The following is a 13,531-nucleotide window of genomic DNA, read 5'->3' on the forward strand; positions in this document are numbered from 1 at the left end:
AGATTAGAGGCTAATTTTCCTGTTGATTTTGTAAACTAAACATTTTTATTTTAAAAATAAAATGACGTTTGGACTTTCTTTGTTTTAAACGTGGACATATTAAATTATTCTAATACGCAGTTTGATGACGCACATGGAATTTTTTTCTTACATTAGTTTGTGACAATTACGTCTCTAGATCAAATGCGGTATCACAATTTGTATTAATAGCAGAACTAAAGGCTGCTAAAGACATTAGAGAAAGTCATCTGGCCCTGCTGTTTTTTAGGAAGATTGGCCATCCATGTGTATGAGAGCCTCCCAATTGGAAACAAATGAAAGCTTGGCCGAGACTAGCCTTTACGTATATGGGGAGAGTAGGAAAATTTGCTGTTTCAGAAGATGTGCACCTTGCACCAAAGTTTTTATTGTTTTAGGAAGTGTAACATCTGTGCTGGGTCCTGTCCCGCTTGTTTCCAGTGAAGGTCACCATACCTTTGCAACAAGTCATCCGCAACATATAGACCTGTTTTATTCCTGGGATTTTTAATGCTGCTAAATTAGGGGCTTATGGTGTTAATTCTTTTATGGTTTTGATTACTCCTTCCAGAAAGCCCTGTACAGGGCTGTCTGCAATTTATACCCCTGAGCCTCTCACTTCCACTACGAGTCAATAAGTTCAGCTTAACTGGTCTATATGTAGTGAAAAAGTCCAGCACCAAAAGGTTGCACTCCAACAAACTTTATTCCAAAATCTTCATATAAAAACATAGACAACCGACAAAAGGAAAAATGGCAAAGATAGCATTTTTCCTATTGACTAAAGGCCCCGTCTCACTAAGCGATTTACCAACGATCACGACCAGCGATACGACCTGGCCGTGATCGTTGGTAAGTCGCTGTGTGGTCGCTGGGGAGCTGTCACACAGACAGCTCTCTCCAGCGACCAACGATCAGGGGAACGACTTCGGCATCGTTGAAACTGTCTTCAACGATGCCGAAGTCCCCCTGCAGCACCCGGGTAACCAGGGTAAACATCGGGTTACTAAGCGCAGGGCCGCGCTTAGTAACCCGATGTTTACCCTGGTTACCAAAAAAAACAAACACTACATACTCGCCTTTCGGTGTCCAGGTCCCTTGCCGTCTGCTTCCTGCTCTGACTGAGATCCGGCCGTACAGTGAGAGCAGAGCGCAGCGGTGACGTCACTGCTGTGCTCTCACTTCTCACTGTACGGCCGGCAGTCAGTCAGAGCAGGAAGCGGACGGCAAGGGACCTGGACACCGAAAGGCGAGTATGTACTGTTTGTTTTTTTTGGTAACCAGGGTAAACATCGGGTTACTAAGCGCGGCCCTGCGCTTAGTAACCCGATGTTTACCCTGGTTACCAGTGAAGACATCGCTGGATCGGTGTCACACGCACCGATTCAGCGATGTCAGCGGGGCCTCAACGACCAAAAAAAGGTCCAGGCCATTCCGACACGACCAGCGATCTCGCAGCAGGGGCCTGATCGCTGGTACGTGTCACACATAGCGAGATCGCTATGGAGGTCGCTGTTGCGTCACAAAACTTGTGACTCAGCAGCGATCTCGCTAGCGATCTCGCTATGTGAGACGGGGCCTTAAGGGACATATTTGGTCCTGAAACGCGTAAACTGGTGTCTGGGACCTCTGTTTTTTTTGCCATTTTTCCTATTGTCGGTTGTCTTTATATGAAGATTTTGAAATAAAGTTTGTTGGAGTGCAACCTTTTGGTGCTTGACTTTTTCACTACGTATCAGATTTTACTGGAATGGCAGCCATGCACAAAGTGGACAGGTGAGCTGAAATAGAAGTTTTAATTTACTTAACTGGTCCATAGCCTCAGCTTAACTGGTATATAGCCCTAGCTCTTGCTCCTCTTGTGTCTCCTGATTTATCCCATTTTCTGCTTGTATTTTGACCATCCACTTGCTTTCTGAGATTTATGTTCTTGATGTGACCTCTTTGTATTGACCCTGTATGATGACTTTTCTTGCCACTAGCTTGCTCCACTAGTCAACAGCTAACTCTTTAGCCATAATCGAGGTGTCCCTGTGTATGTCCAGATTCCTGTACAGGGGTTAAAGGGTGATGCCCCGGGTAACCCCTGGGATGTGGTATATGGAGTGGCTCGTGCTAAGCCTGTCCGTGGAAGCTCTATTAACAACTTCTGAGCTGCCACGAACAGTGCAATTGTGGCAGGAAGTTTTTTTCATTTCACATCTTACATAAAACAGAATTAGGGTTATCTGTACTTTAGAATACCCATTATACATTACCGTGTATACTCGAGTATAAGCCGACCTGAGTATAAGCCGACCCCCCTAATTTTGCCCCAAAAAACTGGGAAAAGTTAATGACTCGAGTATAAGCCTAAGGTGGAAAATGCAGCAGCTACTGGTAAATTTAAAAATTAAAAATAGATAACAATAAAAGTAAAATTAATTGAGACATCAGTAGTTTAAGTGTTTTTGAATGTCCATATTGAATCAGGAGACCCATATAATGCTCCATACAGTTTATGATGGGCTCCATAAGATGCTCCATATTAAAATATGCCCCATATAATGCTGCACAAATGTTGATTATGACCCCATAAGATGCTCCATAGGCACATTTGCCCCATATAATGCTCTGCAAATGTGGATTATGGCCCCATAAGATGCTCCATACAGATATTTGCCCCATATAATGCTGCACATGGCCCCATAAGATGCTCCATAGAGATATTTGCCCCATATAATGCTGCACATGGCCCCATACAGATATTTGCCCCTTATAATGCTGCACATGGCCCCATAAGATGCTCCATAGAGGTATTTGCCCCATGTAATGCTGCACATGACCCCATACAGATATTTGCCCCATATAATGCTGCACATGACCCCATACAGATATTTGCCCCATATAATGCTGTACATGGCTCCATACAGATATTTGCCCCATATAACACTGCACATGGCCCCATAATATGCTCCATACAGACATTTGCCCCATATGCTGTTGCTGCGATTAAAAAAATAAAAAATCACGTACTCACCTCTCAGGCCCCCGGCACTTGCTATATTCACCTTTACCGTTCCACCGCCGACCGCCGCTTTGTCTTCCCCGTCCTCTGCACTGACGCCCAGGTAGAGGGCGTCGTGCACTAATCGCGTCATTGCGCCCTCTGACCTGCGCGTCACTGCAGAGGTGGAACGGGAAAGGTGAGTATAGCGCACTGCCCCCTCCTTACTTACCTGCTTCTGGCGTGTCCCTTCATGTCTGTTCCCCGGCGCCAGCAGCTTCTTCCTGTAGTGAGTGGTTACATGGCACCGCTCATTAGAGTAATGAATATGCGGCTCCACCCCTATGGGAGTGGAGTCGGGTCCATATTCATTACTGTAATGAGCGGTACCATGTGACCGCTCACTATAGGAAGAAGCTGCCAGCGCCGGGGAACCAGGGATGTGCAGGGACCACGCCAGGAGCAGGTGAGTATTATTACACAGCTCCGCTCCCCCTCCCCTGCTGACCCCTGGGTATGAATCAAGTATAAGCCGAGAGGGTTACTTTCAGCCCAAAAAAGTGGGCTGAAAATCTCAGCTTATACACGAGTATATACGGTACATAGTCAGAGAATCCTGAGTTACAGAAATAGAATGAATATGTGCCCCACGCATATGGGAGTGAAGACGCGTACATATTCATTACCTTAATGAGCGGCACCACTTGACCGCTGAGCAGAGGAGAGGAGAGCTGCCGGCGCTGGACAACGGATGCAGGGACATGCAGGACCGCACGAGGAGGGTGTGTATGATGCCACAGCCGCCAGCTCCTGCCACTGCTCCTCCTTTCCCAGCCGGCTTCCTGGGACTGGGACTCATGTATAAGCCAAGGGGGGCATTTTCAGCACACAAAAATGTGCTGAAAATCTCGGCTTATACACGAGTATATACGGTACGTTTCTAGTGTGAAAATTACTTTTACTACTATCAATTTATTTTTTGGGGAGTTATTGTATAACATCTTATTTAGATTAAGTAGAATTTATATATGAGGATTCCAGAATGCTTAGCCATGTCTTTTTAAGTTTTCTTCATGAAAATATACATTTTCTTTCATTTCCAGGAGGCTATTTTTGACTGTGTTTCAACAATTGTTTTGCAAAATAATATTGTCCACTGTACACTAATCTCCACAATACTGGATCAATATATTATGCTACAAAAGTGTTCACATTAAGATCTATAACCTGTTATTTTCTATTGCCAACTTTCTGGATCCATAAATGCTTTAGCCTGTTTGACATGTTTAATTGGGTTGACAAAGCAACTTGGTAAACTCTTTATTATGAACTTAAAGAATCTGTCAGCAGGTTTTTGTTATGTAATCTGCGGACAGCATGAAGTAGGGGTAAAAACACTGAATTCAACAATGTGTCACTGATCATGCTTACAATAAAGATTTTATCACTAGGACATTATCAGTTGTGTCTAGCTGGCACATGCTAAGTCATCAGACTCCAGTCCCTTTTGTAATAAGCAGCTCAGTGTCAATAAACTATGCACATAGAGAGCTGTGGTGTGGGCAGGGTTAGCTTTCTCAGCTCTGCTTCATGCTGCTACACCTAAAAACTCTGATTGTGTCAACTGCTGCACACAGTAAATTAAGTGATACATCATTGGATTTAGGGTCTCTATGCTGCTCTCAGATAAGGTAGCAAAAAACAAGATTTAAAAATGATGGCAATATTCCGCCTGAAACAGAATTACATGTTCTATGAGCTGTGTAAGGTAGTGCAGCACAGATATATCGACTTGAGTAGGGCAGAAATGCAACAGTGCAGACAATCTAAACAGCTATACTTTTAGGGTATGTGCACACGTCAGGATTTCTTGCAGAAATTTCCTGACAAAAAAACGGACATTTCTGCTAGAAATCCGCACGTGTTTTTTTGCGTTTTTTGCACGTTTTTATGCATTTTTGCGCTTTTTTTTGCATTCTTTCCCAATGCATAGAATAGCGGGAAAATTGTGAAAAATCCGCAAAATTAATGAACATGTTCATTATTTTACCGAGATGCATTTTAAATTGCGGAATGCATTCCAAATGATAGGATGCATATGTATGCGTTTTTTATCGCGAAAAAAACTTGAAAATTCCTGAACGTGTGCACATACCCTTAGAGTTTTGCACAACCCCTTTAAGTACCCCCCCCAAAAAAAAAAATTACATGTATTACAAACTTTCCTCTTTGGAATTAAGGAACTCAGCTGAAACTATTAAAAAGGCGACAAAACTGCTCCAGACACTTATTCTTTCTCAATCAAATTGTACAATTACTACACATTTTGTCATAATCTCCTTTCTTGGTATCTGCCAAACCTAGAATAATCCATCAGACTGTCAGAAGCCAGACTGATGACACCAGAGAGAATTTCCATTGATCTATACACCAATGACAATGTGTTATATACCACACAACCAGATTCTTGGCAGTGTACATGGTGATCTCAGTCTTGGAAGCAGCTTCTTTACCGTAGAAATCCAATCAATGAACCTCCTAACAGTTCTTGGGACTATATATCTTCTGGAGACACTTTGTAACTCAGCAATGATTACACTGGTCAACAGCATTTTTGGTGCCAAAGATATTTCATCGAATTTAGGGTATTTTTGGGGTGCTGATTCTGAATATGTCATCAGTTTTGCCAGATTGGCTCAAGTTTTTGAGATTTTTGGTATCTTATTTATAGCACTTGTTGGTAAATGCGACGCATCATCTCATTAATTTCTTTGGATTAGTACTTGAACTGAGCAGTTCTCAATATAGTTTTGTGTTAATTAGTGTTCTAAAAGTTTGTTCATAGCTTGATTTTTGCACTAACTTTATGTTGTTGTCTGTTTTCCAGTGAAAAGCATGAACTCATCAAGAAGAAGTTGTCTTAACGATCCAGACTCATTCTGTTACATTTGTGGTGAATACACACTGCCAAAACATAGAAGAAACATAACAGACTTCGTAAAAAAAAGTGTATTTTGCCTATTTTGGGGTTATGCTTGGGGACCAAGACAAGTTTTGGGCACCACACATAGTGTGCAAAGCATGTATCGAATTATTACGAAAATGGAGCAAAAGACAAAGAAAAAGCTTCAAATTTGGTGTTCCAATGGTGTGGAGAGAGCCAAAAAATCATCATGATGACTGTTATTTATGGTAAACACAGGTACAGGCACATCTTCACAATGAGGGACAGGCCTTCTTGCAGATTCCATGTTACTCCCATTTTCGTTTCTTATGCTTATTGAATCCTTGCACTTGCACTGCACAGAAATAACAGTCATCATGATGATTTTTTGGCTCTCTCCACACCATTGGAACACCAAATTTGAAGCTTTTTCTTTGTCCTTTGCTCCATTTTCGTAATAATTCGATACATGCTTTGCACACTATGTGTGGTGCCCAAAACTTGTCTTGGTCCCCAAGCATAACCCCAAAATAGGCAAAATACACTTTTTTTTACGAAGTCTGTTATGTTTCTTCTATGTTTTGGCAGTGTGTATTCACCACAAATGTAACAGAATGAGTCTGGATCGTTAAGACAACTTCTTCTTGATGAGTTCATGCTTTTCACTGGAAAACAGACAACAACATAAAGTTAGTGCAAAAATCAAGCTATGAACAAACTTTTAGAACACTAATTAACACAAAACTATATTGAGAACTGCTCAGTTCAAGTACTAATCCAAAGAAATTAATGAGATGATGCGTCGCATTTACCAACAAGTGCTATAAATAAGATACCAAAAATGTCAAAAACTTGAGCCAATCTGGCAAAACTGATAGCATATTCAGAATCAGCACCCCAAAAATACCCCAAATTCATTAAAATATTTTGGACAGCAGAAAAAAAATTTTTTTTTGTTGACCTGTGTTATTACTACTGAGAACAGATCATTTACTCTCTGATCGTTAGCATTCGACAATCCTGCTCTGTGCACTTGTATGGCCTAATGCTTTGCGGCATTGGTTGTCGCAGCACATACGTGTTCACTCTTACAATATCAGTGCTAACAACACTTTTTTCTTTGTTGGCTCCTATGCCTCTAAGGGTACTGTCTCACAGTGGCACTTTGGTCGCTACGACGGCACGATCCGTGACGTTCCAGCGATATAGTTACGATCTCGCTGTGTCTGACACGCTACTGCGATCAGGGACCCCGCTGAGAATCGTACGTCGTAGCAGATCGTTTGAAACTTTCTTTCGTCGTCAAGTGTCCCGCTGTGGCGGCATGATTGCATCGTGTAACAAAGGTTGTATACGATGTGCGCACAGTAACCAATGGCTTCTACATCGCAAATACGTCATGAAATTATCGCTTCAGCTTCGTGCATTGCGAAGTGTGACCGCAGTCTACGACGCTGGAGCGATATTGGAGCGACGCTGGAGCGTCACGGATCGTGCCGTCGTAGCGACCAAAGTGCCACTGTGAGACGGTACCCTAAGTGAGTTCCTTGGGGTTTTAAACGTGTGTACCCCTCAGTAAGTGCTGCTAGCCACGCTCTTTTTTCTTTGATATGAAGACTAGATGCCTGCATTCTAGATTTTGTGCAGCTTGATCCAATAGGTGTACTTTAAAGTAAACAGGCCATGTAATGTACAGTGAAACTTTTCCAATAGACTAGAAGATGAACACTAATAGCCTTCTAAATATATTTGCTCCAATAAACATGTTTAAATAGTGAATGTTAATATATCAAATCATGTCTTCGATTAATTCTGCCAGGAAGCGAGTATAGATTGAGAAGTTTCAAAAAGCTTCCCTATTCAATAACAAACGTTTTCTATTGCCTACCCAACTTGGGAATTTAAACGTTTTCATAACACAAAAGTATTACTTGCATTAGCATTACTAATAACTGGAAGGTGTTGCCTAACATAATTTCAGTGGACATGTACTGCACCCCACATACTGGATCCGCCAACTGACTGGTTGCAGTTGACCATGGATTTAATTTTGTGCTGTGCACCATAAGTAATTGATGTAAATGTACATCCCATATCTGAAATACCACATACCATACATATTCTCTGGCCACCTTTGATCAAAGCAATATTAGAAAACCAGGTATTCTTATTTGTTTTATTGTTCGGGGATAACCTTTGTCCTAAACTGCAAGCCTTTTTTGGAATTATTTTTACTCCATCCTTAGCACGTTAGATAACCTTCTCTTGTAACATCTGAGTGCAGCATAAGATGAAATCTTTTATAATTTAACTAATCATCATGGTGTAATTAATAACTTGTGCCCTTATTAGTCTTATTGGCCTTTGAAAAAGTATGTTGATACTACCAAAATTTTCCAATTGTAACTATTAACTTAGATTTTTGCTGCATTGATCATCCATCCATGATAACTGTACTGCTCTAGCCTTTTACATACCGGTAAATTGTAAGCCCACAAGGGCAGCGCCTTTTCCCCTCTGTATATCTGTCATTGTTGACTTTTCTTTGTAATTTATATATGTATTTAGTATCTAAACCCCTTTTCACGTGTACAGAAACATGGAACCAATGGTGCTCTAAAAAGAATAATACTGGTCTGTCATGTGTCTTGGTTGTTATAGTACCTGTATCACTGTATGCCCTACATATATAAATCCCCAAAAGTTGTATCTCTATCTAAACAATTCTATCAACCTAAAATTTACTTTTATAGTTTGTGATACTATTTCTGGCATAGCCACCACAATGACAATGAGTGTATCTTCAAATCATCATCAATGTATCAACCATACCAGATCAATTTTCCATCAAAGTTTCAATCAATAAGGTCATATAAATTATTGCAAGGGATGGTTAAAAGTGAAATTCCCAAGTACGGGAGGAGATGGGAAAACATTTTGTTATTGAAGTGTGAAGCTTTGGAAGTTTTCAATCAAAACTCGCTTTCCGGCAGAATTAAACCATAGATGCGAGTTGGTATATAATTATTAAAGAAGCACTCCCGTAAGATTTTTATAGCTAATCCTTGGTGAATGTAACTGTAGTTTAGTGTAGGTGTATTAATATGTTTACCGATTATTCTCTTCCCTGGTTTCCAGTGCTGCTCCAGTCCCCTCACTCATGTGACTTCTATTCTGCCTTGTTGGCTCACACTGGGGTTTGTTTGTGAGCCGGAAGTCACTATTACATTCTGACGCTTCACAAACTTACGTACTAAAAGCAACTTCCGAGCTCACACAGAGCGTAACGTGATCCAGAGAGTTGGAAAAGAAGTCACGTGACTCAGAAGAGGAGCGGGAGGGTGCTGGAGACCAGAGATGACTGCGATTGATGAGAATATTAATACACACACTAAACTACATGTACACTACATTGATACATGTTTAGCCTACAGAAACATTAATGGGAGTGCTTCTTTAACTTACAGTAATTAAATAGATCATCTTGTGTTTTTTTCTATTGTTCCATCTGTACTGGCACATAAGTTGTAAATGTTTTTAATTGATATGTAAATTGTAACAATTGATCCAGCCCCATGTAGGTGGTAACAATTTGTCTGTGTGTATGGATAATTTCATGTAAAAGTTTGAGCACCCCTGGTCAAAACTACAGTCAAGCAAGTTGAAAATGAAATGATCTCTAAAAGGCCTGAAGTTAAAGATGACACATTTCCTTTATATTTTAGGAAAAAAGTGCTAAAAAAAGCCATAGGTTCTCTAAGCAGCTGCTTATCACTCTGAAACTAAAAATGGTGGAGGCCTACAAAGCAGGAGAAGCTATAAGAAAATAGCAAAGCATTTTCAAGTTGCCTTTTTCTCAGTTCAAAATGTAATTGAGAAATGGCAGCTAACAGGAACAGTGGAGATCAAGATAAAATCTGGAAGACCAAGAAAAATTTCAGTGAGGGCTGCTCGTAGGATTGCAAGAGAGGCAAAACAGAACACCTGCCTGACTGCAAAGAACCTTCGGAAATATTAAGCATCAAAGATTTTATCTGGAGTTGGGGTACATTGTTCTACTGTTCAAAGACACCTAGCACAAATATGGCCTTCATGGAAGATGGATAATGATTTTAAACACATGTCAAAATCCACAATAGACAACCTTAAATGCAAAAGCTGAAGGTTTTATAATGGCCCTCACAGTTCCCTGATCTGAACATCATTGAAAATCTGTGGCTACACCTCAAAATAGCATTGCATGGAAGATGACCCAGGAACGTCAGAGAACTGGAAAAATTTTCCAGGGAAGAATGGATGAAAATCCCTCAAACAAAAATTAAAAGACTCTTGTCTGGCTAGAAAAAGCGTTTACAAGCTGTGATACTTTTAAAAGGGGGTTGTACTAGTTACTAACCATGCAGGACTCCCAAACCTTTCCTTTTTGTCAGTTTTGAAATTTAAAATTTAAATAATGCATGTATCCTTGCACTTTTTGTGAAGGCTGAAAACATACAAACTGTTTCCATTCCTATGTATGATAAAACAAAAGGAAAAAACTTTCAATGCACATTTATTATAAGACTGAGCAACAACAACACTGAGATGTAAGTACAGAACTAGCATCACAACTTAGTGCCACTCAGGGAAAACAGGGCATGGTAACCAACAACCTCCCTTCCATCCCCATCCATTTCAAGTATGAGCCAATACTTTTCAAAGATGGTCCGATCTTCTCGAGCTTTGTTGTCAAAGGTTATGAAAAACCTCATATTTTCTCTTACATTATGTTTGTGGATCAGAAGTAATTTTTTTGTGGTCCTTGCCTCATTAAATGCCTCCCTTAATAACCTTTTTGAGTATCCACTGTCAAGGAACCTCTCTTCCAAGTCTCTAGCTTGTGTGCTTGTGTTTTTAACTTGCTGATTAGTGATTAGCAAGCTTGTCATCACTATTCCTGATGTTTGAACAGTTCCTACATATTCATAGATATTGTCTTTTGGGCATGTCTCTTTTTTAGTGGTGCTTGGATGGTTACTAACCATCTAAAGATTCAATGGGTTGCTGTAGGCTTTCTAAAGATTTTAGTCTCCAGCCCAGTCTTTGGTTTTCATGATCAAAATATCCAAGAATGGTAGAAAGTTGACCCCCAGTTGAGCCCTAATGTGTTTACAATTGAGTCCCTCCACAAATGAAGAAAACGCTGAAGCTATTGCCCTCGAAATCACAAAAATATTTTCTGTATAACAGGTCCAAAGTTCAATTTTGCCTGTTCCTACATTGTTTTCTGTAGCAAAGATCCTATTCTCCTCATGCTTGCCCAGGAGCAGATTGGCATACAAGGTGGCACATGGGTTCGCCATAGCTGTGCCCCTTAGCTGGTGGAAGACACGCCCATTACAGAGAAAGTAATTCCTTGTAAGGCAAAACCCCAGAAGTCTAAACACAAATACATTATGAGCATGGTATTGACATGCTTTGAGTTCAGAAAGTATTTAACTGTTTCCATAACATTTCATGTCAAATAGAGAGCCTTGACATCAAAGCTTGCCAATAGAATATCAGAATCAAAAGTTGACGACTCTATTTTTGGAAAATATCAGACATGTTGCATGTTTAGGATTGGACTGTAGACAAAAGGGCCTATGTATCCCTTCTAGATAGAATCCCGGGTTCTGGGCAAATATGCCCACACTTGACAGGATCAATTCTTGTCTGAGGGGGTCCAAACCCTTGTGTACCTTGTGCAAACAGTAGAAGGTGGTTGTGACAAGGTATTTGGGTAGTAGAAGATCAAACTCCCTTTTTTCCCTCTTAGATTGTTTTGTAATCATTCCTCTAGTAGGGTTTTAAGTGTCCTTTCTCCCAATACTTAAAGTAGGATTAGATAAGAGAACCTCAACTGATCCTCATCTCTTAGGAGTGATTCACAAAGTTATTTATACTTCATAGTGTCAAGGATCACAACATTACCCCCTTTATCTGAAGTTTTTTTGGTGATGTCTCTGTCCCTCTCCTGATCTGAAAGTTTGCACATTTGCTCCTTAGTACAGTATAAAAACTTTTCTTCCACCTTTATCCACCAAACACCTCAATTCTTGAGACACGTTATTTGTAAAGACATCAGTTGGGGATAAATTCCTCTGTACCGGGTGAAGAGTGGGGGGAAGCAGATGCTCTTGTTTTTCAGAGTAGTACAAGGTCCTCTTTTGAGTGCTCATGACTCTGTTAGGCTGGTTAAGTCTCACATCTTCTAGCAACTCTTCTGGAATAGCTAATTCACTGCAGATTTTTTTTTGTCCTGTTTTACAAAAGTTTTGTGCTATTTAAGTTTGCATGTGAAAAGGTTCAAATCCTTGACATGCTCAAAATGATTAAAGTCTGAGCTGTACTAATCTATAAATCTTTTCTAAGGACCCCCATTTCTGCTTCCTTCAAAGGTCTTAATCGATTTTTGATTTGTGTAGCTCTTAATCATGGTGTAGTTTCTGCATGGATTTACGTGGGTCCTCAGAGGATAAGACAGTTCTAAAAAATTGCTACTGGAGTTCAATGTCTGCCTTTCAAGTCCCCTATCCCATCCCTTTCCTGTTTCTTATTTTACCATGTGAGTTTTTTGTTATGTGTTTCTATGTCCGAGGCTTCTGTGTCTGAGGATATCTCTGAGTTTGGGTTTCTAGTATCGTTTTTATTCTTATTTTACTATGGCTTAACATGTTCATGTATCCGTGCACTTGTTATGAGGGATTAAAAAATGCAAACTGCTTCCATTCTTATGTACGGTGTAATATAAGCAAAAAATCTTCAATGCACATTGATTGCAAAGCTGAGCAATACCAACTATGGGGTGTAAGTACAGAACAAACATCATAACTTAGTGCCACCTGGGGGCTCCTGTTTAATTTAGGGAGCACAAATGCATAATAACTCATCTACAAAAGTGATTTGGAAAACACCTTTAGAATAAAGAATCATTTCAATAGATGGTTGTCTGCATTGAGGGGAAAGATATTGAGTGAATGCATTCAATATAATCAAGCACATCATTAAATCTGATAGGCAACCGGCTAGCTATCTGTATTATATCAGATTGTGTCTGCAATGAGGATGAGTGGGTGGATGAGAAGGGAATTTAACACTTAATATTTTAAGCCTCTTGGTATTATGTTACATTATCTCCAGCTAAAGCAACATTTACTCTAATCTTGATACATGGTTTTGGGAATTTTTCCTCAACATATTTTTGAACTCCAATCAAAGTATGATAAAACTCAGCGAGTGTAAGCCAACTGCGTACTTATCAAATCCTCCTGCCTAGAAATTTCACAAACATTGCATGTAACTGCTGCTCTCCCACCCAGGCCAGCCACACATGTGCTGTAATATAACAATCTGTTTCCCTGACAGGGTAGTATATTAGGGATTAACAACTTGGGTCTGGGACGGAGGATTACAGGTCATTTCTAATTTAGGCATATTGATCACCTTGACTCCTTACAGCCCTGCTAAAATGTATTAATAATTCTGACCATGTTGCCCCGCTCTACTACAACTAGTACATAGGCTACAAGAAATAAGTGAGCCCAGTTCAACATGAAAAATTT

The 13,531-nt window shown here is 40.2% G+C and overlaps 1 protein-coding gene across 1 annotated transcript in view; it reads right to left on the reverse strand.

Annotated features, from left to right (window-relative positions):
- The window catches only part of RSPO3 (R-spondin 3), a 96,852-nt gene that overhangs the window by 16,844 nt on the left and 66,477 nt on the right, over positions 1-13,531 (reverse strand). The window lies entirely within an intron of this gene.

Source organism: Ranitomeya variabilis, chromosome 2 (assembly GCF_051348905.1).
Source record: "Ranitomeya variabilis isolate aRanVar5 chromosome 2, aRanVar5.hap1, whole genome shotgun sequence".
Lineage (NCBI taxonomy): Eukaryota > Metazoa > Chordata > Amphibia > Anura > Dendrobatidae > Ranitomeya > Ranitomeya variabilis.